Source organism: Schistocerca nitens, chromosome 4 (assembly GCF_023898315.1).
Source record: "Schistocerca nitens isolate TAMUIC-IGC-003100 chromosome 4, iqSchNite1.1, whole genome shotgun sequence".
Classification (NCBI taxonomy): domain Eukaryota; kingdom Metazoa; phylum Arthropoda; class Insecta; order Orthoptera; family Acrididae; genus Schistocerca; species Schistocerca nitens.
This window is the reverse complement of record NC_064617.1, coordinates 474,927,562-474,940,134: the sequence shown is the minus strand read 5'-3', so window position 1 is coordinate 474,940,134 and position 12,573 is coordinate 474,927,562.

The window sequence follows — 12,573 nt, the reverse complement described above, 5'->3', positions numbered from 1 at the left end:
TCTTCTACCACTCCTTCGTCCTTGTACGCTTATTATTTTCCGAACGTGACGCAAAACCAGCCCAAGAACCAAATAACAGCTGAACGTCAATATCCACCATGTTTGGACGTCCAAGAGTTGCCACTAATTCCGTGTCTGGAGACAAGTTTCAACATTTGGCAGAATATTATAGCCCAATGCTGTTGATGATCAAGGGCCCGCCTTAGCCTGGCGGACATCTCCAGAATGAGGACGCGGTGATTTTCACGGTGTAATGTTTCCTGAAGAGACAAAATGTAGACATCTCCAAACAAGATCTCGGCGACGTCTGTAATGGATTGGAAAAATGTGTCATATTAAAGAGTGAAAATTTGAGGACTAATGCCGTCAACAAATTTAATGGTCACAACTTGATTTTGCAGGTGATGAATAAAACCTGAAGACTATCTCTCATATTACAGTATCAATAAATTTTTCGCAGTGTAATAGACTAATTTTGGCTATCTGTGTGTCGAGTTTCGCGCCGTTGATAAGGTCGCACTGTAGTTTTAGGTAAGAGCATATCAGTGTATCGTGTTTCTCTCGGGAGTGTGCTGACCCAGCGAAATGCAAAATTCTTTCACTTCGGTTGAATTTTACTCTGGAGACACTTTTTAAAGAGATTACGTTCTGCAAGTGAGGCCTTGAACCTGGAAATAATGAATACGACGTTTATTGGGGAAGGTGACTACTACTACCAAGTCTTAAAAGTTTGGGTCGAGTTTAACTGAAAAATTTAAAACATACATGTAACTTTGTTGCTACCTAATGCCCCAAAGCTGCCGTTTGACTTTAATATAATTGTGAGCAGACGAGATGACTACAAATGTTTATGTGGAGGTCACCAGAGTTCCGACTGCAACCAACCCAGCAGCAGATATCGAACTCGCTTCTCTCCACCTCTGACAACAAATCCACGTCTGTCCCCACTACCTGTATGTCAAATCTGAGGTGTAGTTTGCAGAAGTCTGGCTAAAAAGTAAAGTCCAGTCGCTGAGAGTCAGCAAACGTCTGGCCAAAAAGTGAAGTCAAATCGCGTGTTGTCTTAAGTGAAGTTAAATCTGAACTGAAGTGAAAACTGCGCTCCCAACGTCTACTCCGTAATTAATTTTGCGCAAAAAATCATTGTCTGTCAAAGACATTTTTTCCTAGTTTTTGCCAATAGTATTACTCCCACCATGGAGTGTAAAAAATATAGCTTGAATCTAGTGTCCGTCAGCCTATTCTGTGCTGTCAATTTTGGACCTCTGTCATGAACGCATACATTATTTTTAGTTATTCAATGACCGATCATTCCATATGAAAAAATACTGTAACGGCACTGTTTTTTCACGACCTTTCAAGACGCTTCTTTCTGCCTGCGGAAGGCGAAAGTTCTTCCGTCCCACTGTCACGGCACCCGCCAGTAAGCTCTTCACCTGGTGTTACAAAACGATACATAGGACACCTTTTGAATGTTTCACTTGCTTTCAGAACAGCGAAAAAAGTAGCCATCTAAGAAAATGGGCCTTCTTATTTCCGTCTTCGGTGAATTCCGCTGGACATTCAGCAGAGTTTAAAAACAGGCCGTGTTTTCGTAGGAGAGCCACACAGTTTAAGTAGGTCGCTCCTCTGCTGGGAAGATTCGCTACGGTCTTGTCTCAGTGGAGGGCGAGACAGCTAGTATTGTCCCTCAGCTGGCGAAAGCTAGCCTTCTTTGCACCGTGACACCAAATCTGAATTCATTTGTCGTGCCTCCCTATTGTGTCTCAAAACTGCACGTGTTCCCCATGGCGTCTGCACGTCAGGGATCGGCCGTCCCGTTGTCGATATTCTGTACTCTATCCACTCACCAAAATCCGTGCTTCGCAAGCTAAATCCAACCTCCACATAAACTCATATCGTTAACTGGAGAAAAAGGAGGGATGTGGCCTTATAATTATTGCAACTACTCTCGTATTAAATTCTCGTATTATGTCGGAGATAGATTACATCGATCTGAAAACGATTTGTGGAAATATTCGGTGGGTACGTAAGTCCGAAGTGGTTTTCCATAGGCTTAATAAACACAACAGATACATATGAATGTATGCTTTCTCTGCGTATACAGCTGGTGAAGAGTTCTCGGGCTTCCAGCCGGGTGGCTGGATACACGTGAGAAAGACATTATTCATCAATAACGTATTCTCCTTCACTATTTACAACAGTCTGCCAACGATGGGGTAACTTTTCGATTCCACTCCTGTAGACCTAACGTGGCTTTGATGCGAAAAAAGAACTCGTCGAGCCATGTTCGGAGCTTATTTTCATCCGTAAAGGAAGTTCCTTGAAGACTGTACGATAGAACGCGGGAAAGGTGAAAATTTGAGGGTCCAAGATCAGACGAATGGCTTCCCAACCCAACTCCTGTAGTAAGTTGTTATCAGTCTAGCACCTGACTTTTGGTCCTTCACCACTGCAGGCAAAAGTCGCACGATGGTGGAATGATGACAATTCTTAGATTTGCCAGCTCTCGAGTATACTGTCAGGGTTCATAGTGGATTAATGCGTTTAAACTATCTTAATCAAACCATGTGGTTCTTGATCCACATAGAGAGTCACGAACTTCAAAACGATCCTCCTTTAAACGAGAAAAATTTTTCTTGCCGTGCTCTGTTCAGTGTCGTCATCCCAAAACACGGCCGAAATGTTTCTCGTTGCCTCCGCTGCTGTCACCCTTCTACTGAACTCAAACAGAAGACTATGTTGGGAATGTTCCGATTTCTCCACTTGGTACTCCATTTTCTAGCGTCCACAGCTCCACTCACTATATACAAGTAACAAAACGAAAATGTTGTTGTTGTTGTGGTCTTCACTCCAACAGCCTGGTTTGATGCAGCTCTCCATGCTACTATCCTGTGCAAGCCTCTTGATCTTCGAATTACTACTGCAGCCTACATCCTTCTGAATCTGCTTAGTGTATTCATCTCTTGGTCTCCCTCTACGATTTTTACCCTCCACGCTGCCCTCCAATGCTAAATTTGTGATCCCTTGATGCCTCAAAACATGTCCTACCAACCGGTCTCTTCTTCTTGTCAAGTTGTGCCACAAATTCCTCTTCTCCCCAATCCTTTTCAATACCTCCTCATTAGTTATGTGTTCTACCCATCTAACCTTCAGAATTACTCTGTAGCACCACATTTCGAAAGCTTCTATTCTCTTCTTCTCCAAACTATTTAACGTCCATGTTTCACTTCCGTACATGGCTACACTCCATACAAATACTTTCAGAAACGACCTCCTGACGCTTAAATCTATACTCGATGTTAACAAATTTCTCCTCTTCAGAAACGGTTTCCTAGCCATTGCCAGTCTCTATTTTATGTCCTCTCTACTTCGACCATCATCAGTTATTTTGCTCCCCAAATAGCAAAACTCCTTTACTACTTTAAGTGTCTCATTCCCTAATCTAATTCCCTCAGCATCACCCGAGTTAACTTGACTATATTCCGTTATCCTCGTTTTGCTTTTGTTGGCGTTCATCTTATATCCTCGTTTCAAGACACTGTCCTTTGCTGTCTCTGACAGAATTTAATGTCATCGGCGAACCTCAAAGTTTTTATTTCTTCTCCATGGATTTTAATATCTACTCCGAATTTTTCTTTTGTTTCCTTTACTGCTTGCTTACAGATTGAATAACATCGGGGAGACGCTACAACCCTGTCTCACTCCCTTCCCAACCACTGCTTCCCTTTCATGCCCCTCGACTCTTATAACTGCCATCTGGTTTCTGCAAAAATTGTAAATAGCCTTCGCTCCCTGTATTTTACCCCTGCCACCTTTAGAATTTGAAAGAGAATATTCCAGTCAACATTGTCAAAAGCTTTCTGTAAGTCTACAAATGCTAGAAACGTAGGATTGCCTTTCCTTAATCTTTCTTCTAAGATAAGTCGTAAGGTCAGCATTGCCTCACCTGTTCCAACATTTCTACGGAATCCAAACTGATCTTCCACGAGGTCGGCTTCTTCCAGTTTTTCCATTCGTCTGTAAAGAATTCGCGTTAGTATTTCGCAGCTGTGACTTATTAAAGTGATGGTTCGGTAATTTTCACATCTGTCAACACCTGCTTCCTTTGGGATTGGAATTGTTATATTCTTCTTGAAGTCTGAGGGTATTTCGCCTGTCTCATACATCTTCCTCTCCAGATCGTAGAGTTTTGTCAGGACTGGCTCTCCCAAGGCCGTCAGTAGTTCTAATGGAATGTTGTCTACTCCCGGGGCGTTGTTTCGACTCTGGTCTTTGAGTGCTCTGTCAAACTCTTCACGCAGTATCGTATCTCCCATTTCATCTTCATCTACATCCTCTTCCATTTCCATAATATTGTCCTCTAGTACATCGCCCTTGTATAGACCCTCTATATACTCCTTCCACCTTTCTGCTTTCCCTTCTTTGCTTAGACGTGGGTTTCCATTTGAGCTCTTGATATTCATACAAGTGGCTCTCTTTTCTCCAAAGGTCTCTTTAATTTTCCTGTAGGAAGTATTTATCTTGCCCCTAGTGAGATAAGCCTCTACATCCTTACATTTGTCCTCTAGCCATCCCTGCTTAGCCATTATGCACTTCTGTCGATTTCATTTTTGAGACGTTTGTATTCCTTTTTGCCTGCTTCATTTACTGCATTTTTATATTTTCTCCTTTCATCAATTAAATTCAATATTTCTTCTGTTACCCAAGGATTTCTACTAGCCCTCGTCTTCTTATCTACTTGATCCTCTACTGCCTTCACTACTTCATCCCTCAGAGCCACCCATTCTTCTTCTACTGTACTTCTTTCCCCCATTCCTGTCAATTGTTACCTTATGCTCTCCCTGAAACTCTGTACAACCTATGGTTCAGTCAGTTTATCCAGGTCCCTTCTCCTTAAATTCCCACCTTTTTGCAGATTCTTCAATTTTAATCTACAGTTCATAACCAATAGATTGTGGTCAGAGTCCACACCTTATATACTCCTTTCAAACACTGTCCATTCCGTTCAACTGTTCTTCAAGGTCCTTTGCTGTCTCTGACAGAATTACAACGTCATCGGCCAACCTCAAAGTTTTTATTTCTTCCCCATGAATTTTAATTCCTATTCCAAATCATTCTTTTGTTTCCTTCACTGCTTGCTGAATATACAGATTGAATATATCGGAGATAGGGTACAACCCTGTCTCACCCCCTTCTCAATCACTGCTTCCCTTTCGTGCCCCTCGACTCTTATAATAGCCATCTGGTTTCTGTACAAATTGCAAATAGCCTATCGCTCCCTGTGTTTAACCCCCGCCACCTTGAGAATTTGAAAGAGAGTATTCCAGTCAACATTGTCAAAAGCTTTATCTAAGTCTACACATGCTAGAAACGTAGGTTTGTCTTTCCTTAATGCATCTTCTAAGGTAAGTCGTAGGGTCAGTATTGCCTCACGTGTTCCAACATTTCTACGGAATCCAAACAGATCTTCCCCGCGGTTGGCTTCTACCGGTTTTTCCATTCGTCTGTAAAGAATTCGTGTTTGTATTTTGCACCGTGACTTATTACACTGATAGTTCGGTAACTTTCACACCTGTCAACATTTGATTTCCTTGGTATTGGAATTATTATATTCTTCTTGAAGTCTGAGGGGATTTCGCCTGTCTCATACATCTTCCTCACCAGAACGTAGAGTTATGTCAGGACTGGTTCTCTAAAGACTATCAGTAGTTGTAATGGAATGTTGTTTACTCCCGGGGCCTTGTTTCGACTTAGGTCTTTGAGTGCTCTATCAAACTCTTCACACAGTGTCATATCTCCTATTTCATCTTCATCCATGTCCTCTTCCATTTCCGTAATATTTCCTTCAAGTACATCGCCGTTGTATATGCTCTCTAAGTACTTCTTCCACCTTTCTGCCTATCTGCTAAGATAAGTCGTAGGGTCAGTAATTCCTCAAGTGTTCCAACATTTCTACTGAACCCTAAGGGAAAACCAAAATATGTAAACTCAAATACTAGCAATGAACTACAAATAAAAAATTACAATCGAGAAATGAACCCAAGGAAACCGGAATACCAACATGAAAAACAAAACTTTATGAACTTACCCAGGAATCTAATTTTAATTGTATTTGCTTATCGAAGAGAAGATAAATGAGGAAAGGCAGACCAGGAGAGAAATGACGATTCTCAGCGCGTGGCCGAATTTGCCGGTGCTACCGCTTCCCGGAATGACTCAGTAGCGGAATTTTTAGAAGGCCGTAGCTCGGGCAGCATCTCGCCGAGCCACTCAGGTGCCGTCGGCAGCAGCAGCAGGTCTCCTGCCCGAATCTCTGAATCAATTAAAGAAAATTGTGACGCATAATTCGGCGCGCAGCGATTTTAATTGAATGGGCGCGCTGCGTGCGCGGTGGCAGTCGCGGTGATTACCGGGGACTGGGCCGGCTGTAATTTGAGCGACCGCGGCGAGACAATGGGGGCCGCGGGTAATTCCAGGAGCGGCGGCGACGGTGGCTCGCCGGCCTGTGCGCCCGAGTCATTACGCGCCGCCTCTGGCTGCCGGCTCGCCGCCTGCAATGCGCGCGCCGCCTACGCGAGGTGCACCGGCACATGCTGGGGATAGCGGTTACCCTCAAACATTCGCTTTTCAGTTACACCGTTACTTTCGTCTACAGTTTAACCTGACTGTTGAAACCCTTCAAAATAACCAGTTTCTGAAATAAATGATTTTCGGTGCTTTATTGCGTTACTTCCAGAAACAAACCTAGACTTTGTGGAAATCCTAATGAAGATGAAGGAGTGGATCATAATCGTTAAGAGGCTGAGGCAGCGGCAGAAATCGTTCTCGTTGTGTCCAGCAAAGATTGCGAAGGTGAAGGAGATGGACGCGGCGGTAACGAGACAGAAAAGTTACAAGCTGATGACTTCTCTGCATGGTCGCTTTTGGGTGGTGTGAATCTTCCACTATCAAGCAACCACTGATTTAAGGATTCAGTTACTGCACCAAGTTTATAGCACGTCAATAAAATTATAGGTATCTCAATCAAATCCACCTTTTCTTCCAAGGAGCGTAGTGGATTTTTTGTCCATATATGACGTCGCAAATTCGTTGTGCTTCCTTCCGTTTTGAGTCTTGTACAGCAAATGAAGCATTGTTCTTCTTTGCTACCCCAGTTCGTAAAATGCTTCCACGAACTAGGATGGCCGGCCGTGGTGGTCGAGCGGTTCTAGGCGCTACAGTCTGGAACCGCGCGACCGCTACGGTCGCAGGTTCGAATCCTGCCTCAGGCGTGGATGTGTGTGATGTCCATAGGTTAGTTAGGTTTAAGTAGTTCTAAGTTCTAGGGGACTGATGACCTTAGAAATTAAGTCCCATAGTGCTCAGAGCCATTTTTAACTAGGAATGATACCATTCTGCAATACCACTGATGTCGGAAGACGACAGCGAGGAACTATCATTTACAATAGGTGGGCTCAAGTCTTGCACACTGCACGTGCATCCGTATCCGCTTTCAGGCCGTGCCACTAGGGTTGCCAAGAGACTGGCTTTAGCCGGACATGTACTGCTTCTTACAGCAGTGTCCGGTAAGACAGAAGCGGCTTTTGTAAGGGTTTTTAGCGATGAAGTAAAGAACGTAAGGCCCGTTCCAAGCAAATGACGTAAGCACAAATAATATTTATGAGGATTAATACCGAGATGTGCAGGGTGTATCAAAAATAAGCATCAGATTTGGCACGTTTGTATTTATAAAACTAATAAACATATACAATGAATTTTGTTTTTTAATCAAGGGGAAACCCAAAAAGTTGTTTTTCGTACCTTTTCATAGGTGTTCAGTATGCCCCACTTGAGATGCACGGCATATGTAATTGTTCCCACACTGCAGCCAGCATGTCTTGAGTTACAACTTCCACAGCTGCTGTTATGCGATATCTCAGTTCATTGTTGTTGGTAACGTAGGCACATAAACAGAGTATATTTATGAACCCCCACAAGACAGGTCCGGTGATCTTTTAGGCCAGTAACGTAAGGCTGAATAATTTGGTTCAATGTGATCGACCCAAGGTCCAGTAATCCTTTGATTAAAAACTTCCCGCGCTTCCAGATGCCCCAAGTGTGGCGGTGCCCCATCCTGTTGGTAAATGAAGTCTTTCGAATCAGTCTTCAACTGTGGCAAGAGAAAATTTCTCAGGCACATCGAGATCTGTGCTTCCTATAATAGTGTTTTCGGAAAAATAAAAATGGACCATACACGTTTTCCTGCCAAACTGCACAAAAGACATTATATTTTGGAGAGTCCCTCTCATGGTTCAAATGCCTCTGAGCACTGTGGGACTCAACATCTGTGGTCATCAGTCCCCTAGAGCTTAGTACTACTTAAACCTAACTAACCTAAGGACATCACACACATCCATGCCCGAGGCAGGATTCGAACCTGCGACCGCAGCAGTTGCGCGGTTCCGGACTGAGCGCCTAGAACCGCGCGACCACCGCGGCCGTCAGTCCCTCTCATGTTGTGCAACTTCAATGTTGGTCCGTACCCCATATTCTCACATTATGACGCTTCATCTTTCCGTTTAAATGGAATGTTGCCTCGTCACTAAACACTGAGCGTGGAAGAAAATTGTCACCCTTCATCTTGCCAAGAACGAAATTACAGAACACCACAGGCTGTAGTTTGTCACCTTCACGAAGAGCTTGCAGGAGCTGAATTTTGCATGGTTTCACGTGTACACGTCGATGCAACACGCGCCAGTTGGACTTCGGGGGCGTGTTGAGCTGTCGAGCTGCAGGGCGAACCAATTTCTGCAGACTCCTGAAAGTATGGCAGATGCGTTCGACGTCGGTGTCAGACACTCGGCGACGGCCCGGCGATCTGCCTTTACACAAACAAGCTTTTTCTCGGAACTGTTCATGCCATCGTCTAATGCTCTGTCCTGCAGGAAGATCCACATCATACCTAGTACGAAAATCACGCTGAACAATTATTACTGACTCGCAGTGCGCAAAGCGAAGAACACAAAACGCTTTCTGTTGTCCCGAAACCATTTTTACTAGAACGGAAGTGGGCGCACGGTGTTGCTACCTAGCGGGAACTATGTAAAACTCGCGAGTTTTCTCTGTCCCTCTTACGTTGTTCACGCACATATCTCAATAATTAACACAATACTTAGATTTTCTTTAAAATCAGATTCTTTTTGATACACCCTAACTATAAGGATATACAGATATACCAAGCAATGCTGTTCTTATGCTTGTGCCCCATATTTTTCTTCGCAGGCCGAACGAACCTAATAGAATGTGGCGACCAGCTGTTACCAAGACTACCCCCTCCTCCCCCCCGCCGCCGATACATTCACGCGTCTTTCCTACCAGTGTTGAGTCACGCAAGGGCATAGTAAATTTTATTTGGAATTACTGAAATTGGCTGAATATTACTTTGCAATTCCAGAGAATAATGCCATCGTCCACTGAGCATTCTGTTTCATAAACGCCCAGTTGACCAAGGTACGCAATAAATTGCAAAACGACGCAGCCGCAAAGATGTTGTTGTTGTGTTATTCAAAATTATCCTGTCAAGAGTGTCACATAATTATTTCTTAGAAAAATTATGTCCTTGATAAAGTGGGTTCAAATGAGAAACGTTAATACTTAACTGCATATTATTGTTATCTGTTTGTAAGTCTAGCTGAAACAAAAGTTTATGAATTTTTTCACTTTTTGTCCCGGATGAACGTATAATTATTTACTTTGCTTACTGTAGAACTTTATTTTATTCTGGCATAATATTGCCTCAGGATGAAGACAGTAGTGAAGAAGACTGAACACTTTGTTGCTATCATAATTGCTAAATTATATGAACATTTACTGCTACTTTTTTAGTTTTAGTACTTTTATGGTTGTTCTCGCAAAACACTGTAATTGATCATTAATGAACGACTGAAACTCCCCAACTAACTTCTATTCAAAATTTGTAGTCCGGTTTTTACGGTGAAAGGTCCGGCTAAATACATGGCTTCCCGACACGTTTCATAGCTACAGATACATAATTGTCTCAAAAACGCTGTACCTATTTGTATGCCTTACGTTTGTTGCTAGTTCCTAACTGTAGGTGTTGTTATTATTTTAGCGCTGCTCGGTTTTCCCAATCTCTATAAAATCCATCATTTCAAAGCAATTGAAGTTTTACGAATTACCATTACCCATTAAAAAATGTTTTATTTAGAAACCGAATATTTTAACATTGCTGCTGTGGCAAATTGATGTGCCAGATTTTTAACTCGGTTATTAGTAAAGAATGAAAAAAAACCTCTACACTATGAAGCACCAGTCCACTATTTATCAAACTTTGTGCAGATGTCATCAGGCACCGGGAATTAAATGATTAAATATTCATCTCATTCGGAACAAAAACTCCCTCACTTCAAAATTAAATAACATAAAAACAAACATCGATCCGTAAGTTTACTTGGTATGCAGTGGGACATAGATCGTAATTGACTATATCATTACGAATAAAAAATTGTAATCACAAGTAAAAGACGTAAGAGTATATCGGGAAAGCGATATCTCATTGGATCACTACTTGCAGATACCAAAAATAATCTCCTAACAAGTTGGAAGAAAATGAAAACTTATGAAAGAGCGAATGAAGAAGTGGGTAAAACGTACTTATTACAAGAAGAGAGTATAAAAATTCTGTATCAAAAAAGTTATCTGCTTACCTAAAACAATAAGAGATTAACCAAGACATAAATGTGTAATGGAATAACATTATAGGGGCTGTAAATACTATAGTTAACTAAATGTTACGTAGAAAATGGAAGTACCGGAAGAAAAAATGATTAAGCATATGGAATGAAGAAATTGCAAATACAGTAAGAGACCGGAAATTAATTCATCTACAAGCATTCCACAAACAAAAGGACGGGGCAAGAGAGAGACATTTAAAGAAAAAAATGAAGCAAAAAGGAAAGTTCACCAACAAACTTGGGACAAATATGTATAAGTACCGTTGAAGATGAAGTATATGGAAGGAAAATGATGGCCTAGAAAGTGCTTAAGCACCTAGATAGTGAAGAAAGAGATGTAGCAAACATAAATATAATCGAGGAAGAACGATGAATACGATATTATATAAATTTTTAATCTAACAACTCCCTGGCAAAAGAAGAAATGATGAGCCTATGTATATAAATGTAGATCCCATTACCTTACAGGAGTCAGAAACACCATTAAAACAAATGACGACCGGGAAAGGTATGGGTGAAAATGGAATAAATGCAGAATTATGGAGATATGGGTTTTCAATACCAAATAAGAGATTTCTGAATCTAATTAATAGTTTCTATGAAATTGCGAAACCGCCAAAGTTGTTTCTGTTCAAAAGGCAATCAGTTTTGGACCTAAGTCCATTATCCAGCCATCCACGTTAGTCTTATCATAATGTGTGTACACCAGCCACATTACTTGTGTGAATCGATAAGTGCAAGATACTATTTACATACAACAGTCCAGTTCTGGTGCAGTTGCAGATTTTATGATAGGACTTATGTGTATGGCTTGATAATGGACTAAAGTCCGAAACTGGTCGCCATTTAACTAAAAATAAACTTTTGTGCAACTTTGACGGTTTTGTAACTTCGTTTATTCATAGTAAGTTGCTACCTATTGCCATCCAGAATGCTGGAAGTGAGTAATTAATAAATTTTGAAATGGATTTCATATTACAAGATCCTGATCACATGCCCTTGTTTTAAAAAGGGTGCTAGAGGCCGGTGTGAAAAATATAGAACAACTGTCTTCAATACAGGATATGAAATATATGCAAGAATATTAAGCAAAAGACTTCGAACTATCGCAGACGTTTTATTACAAGAAGAACAAAACGTTTTTCGAAAGGTGTGATCCTATGCAGATGCCACTTTCACAGTTAAGCAAGTAATAGAAACAGAAGGAAATATAACCTTGATACTCATTTAGCTTTTACTGGTTGTTAAACGGCATTCGAACGGGCAAGTATGGAATTGTGGGAAATCCTGACTCAAAGAAGATATCCAAATTACCTAATTAATTTATTAAAATCTGTATAGGAAGGCACAACCATCAGCGCACATGTTGGAAATGGAAGGAATAGTAAGAAGACACATATAAATCAAGATGTAAGGCAGGTTTGTAGCCAGTCTCCTATTTCATTTACAACTAGCTGACAAGTTCGGCACTACCTGGTTTCTATTAGAAACGAAACAAGAAATGAACTGCCTTCGGTGTGCAATACGGAAAAACTTTGATTTTCATGTAATTACGAAAACACCTTTGAAATAATGAAACAGTTATAGAAAGAAACGTGTACAGCTGTATAAGTACAGTATCCAAATAAAGAAACATAGTATGCAAAATATAAATTCTCCAAAATGTTTATTTAGCTGAGAGATTGATTATATACATTTTTTCTAATTACAGTACATGTTCAAGCAGCTGGGCGCAGCAGCTTCGCGAGTCCACAACGCGATTCTGTAAACGTCTTCATGACGTGGCAACACTTCTTCAGAGCTGTACAGAGTGCTATTGTTTTCGCTACAGCCGTTT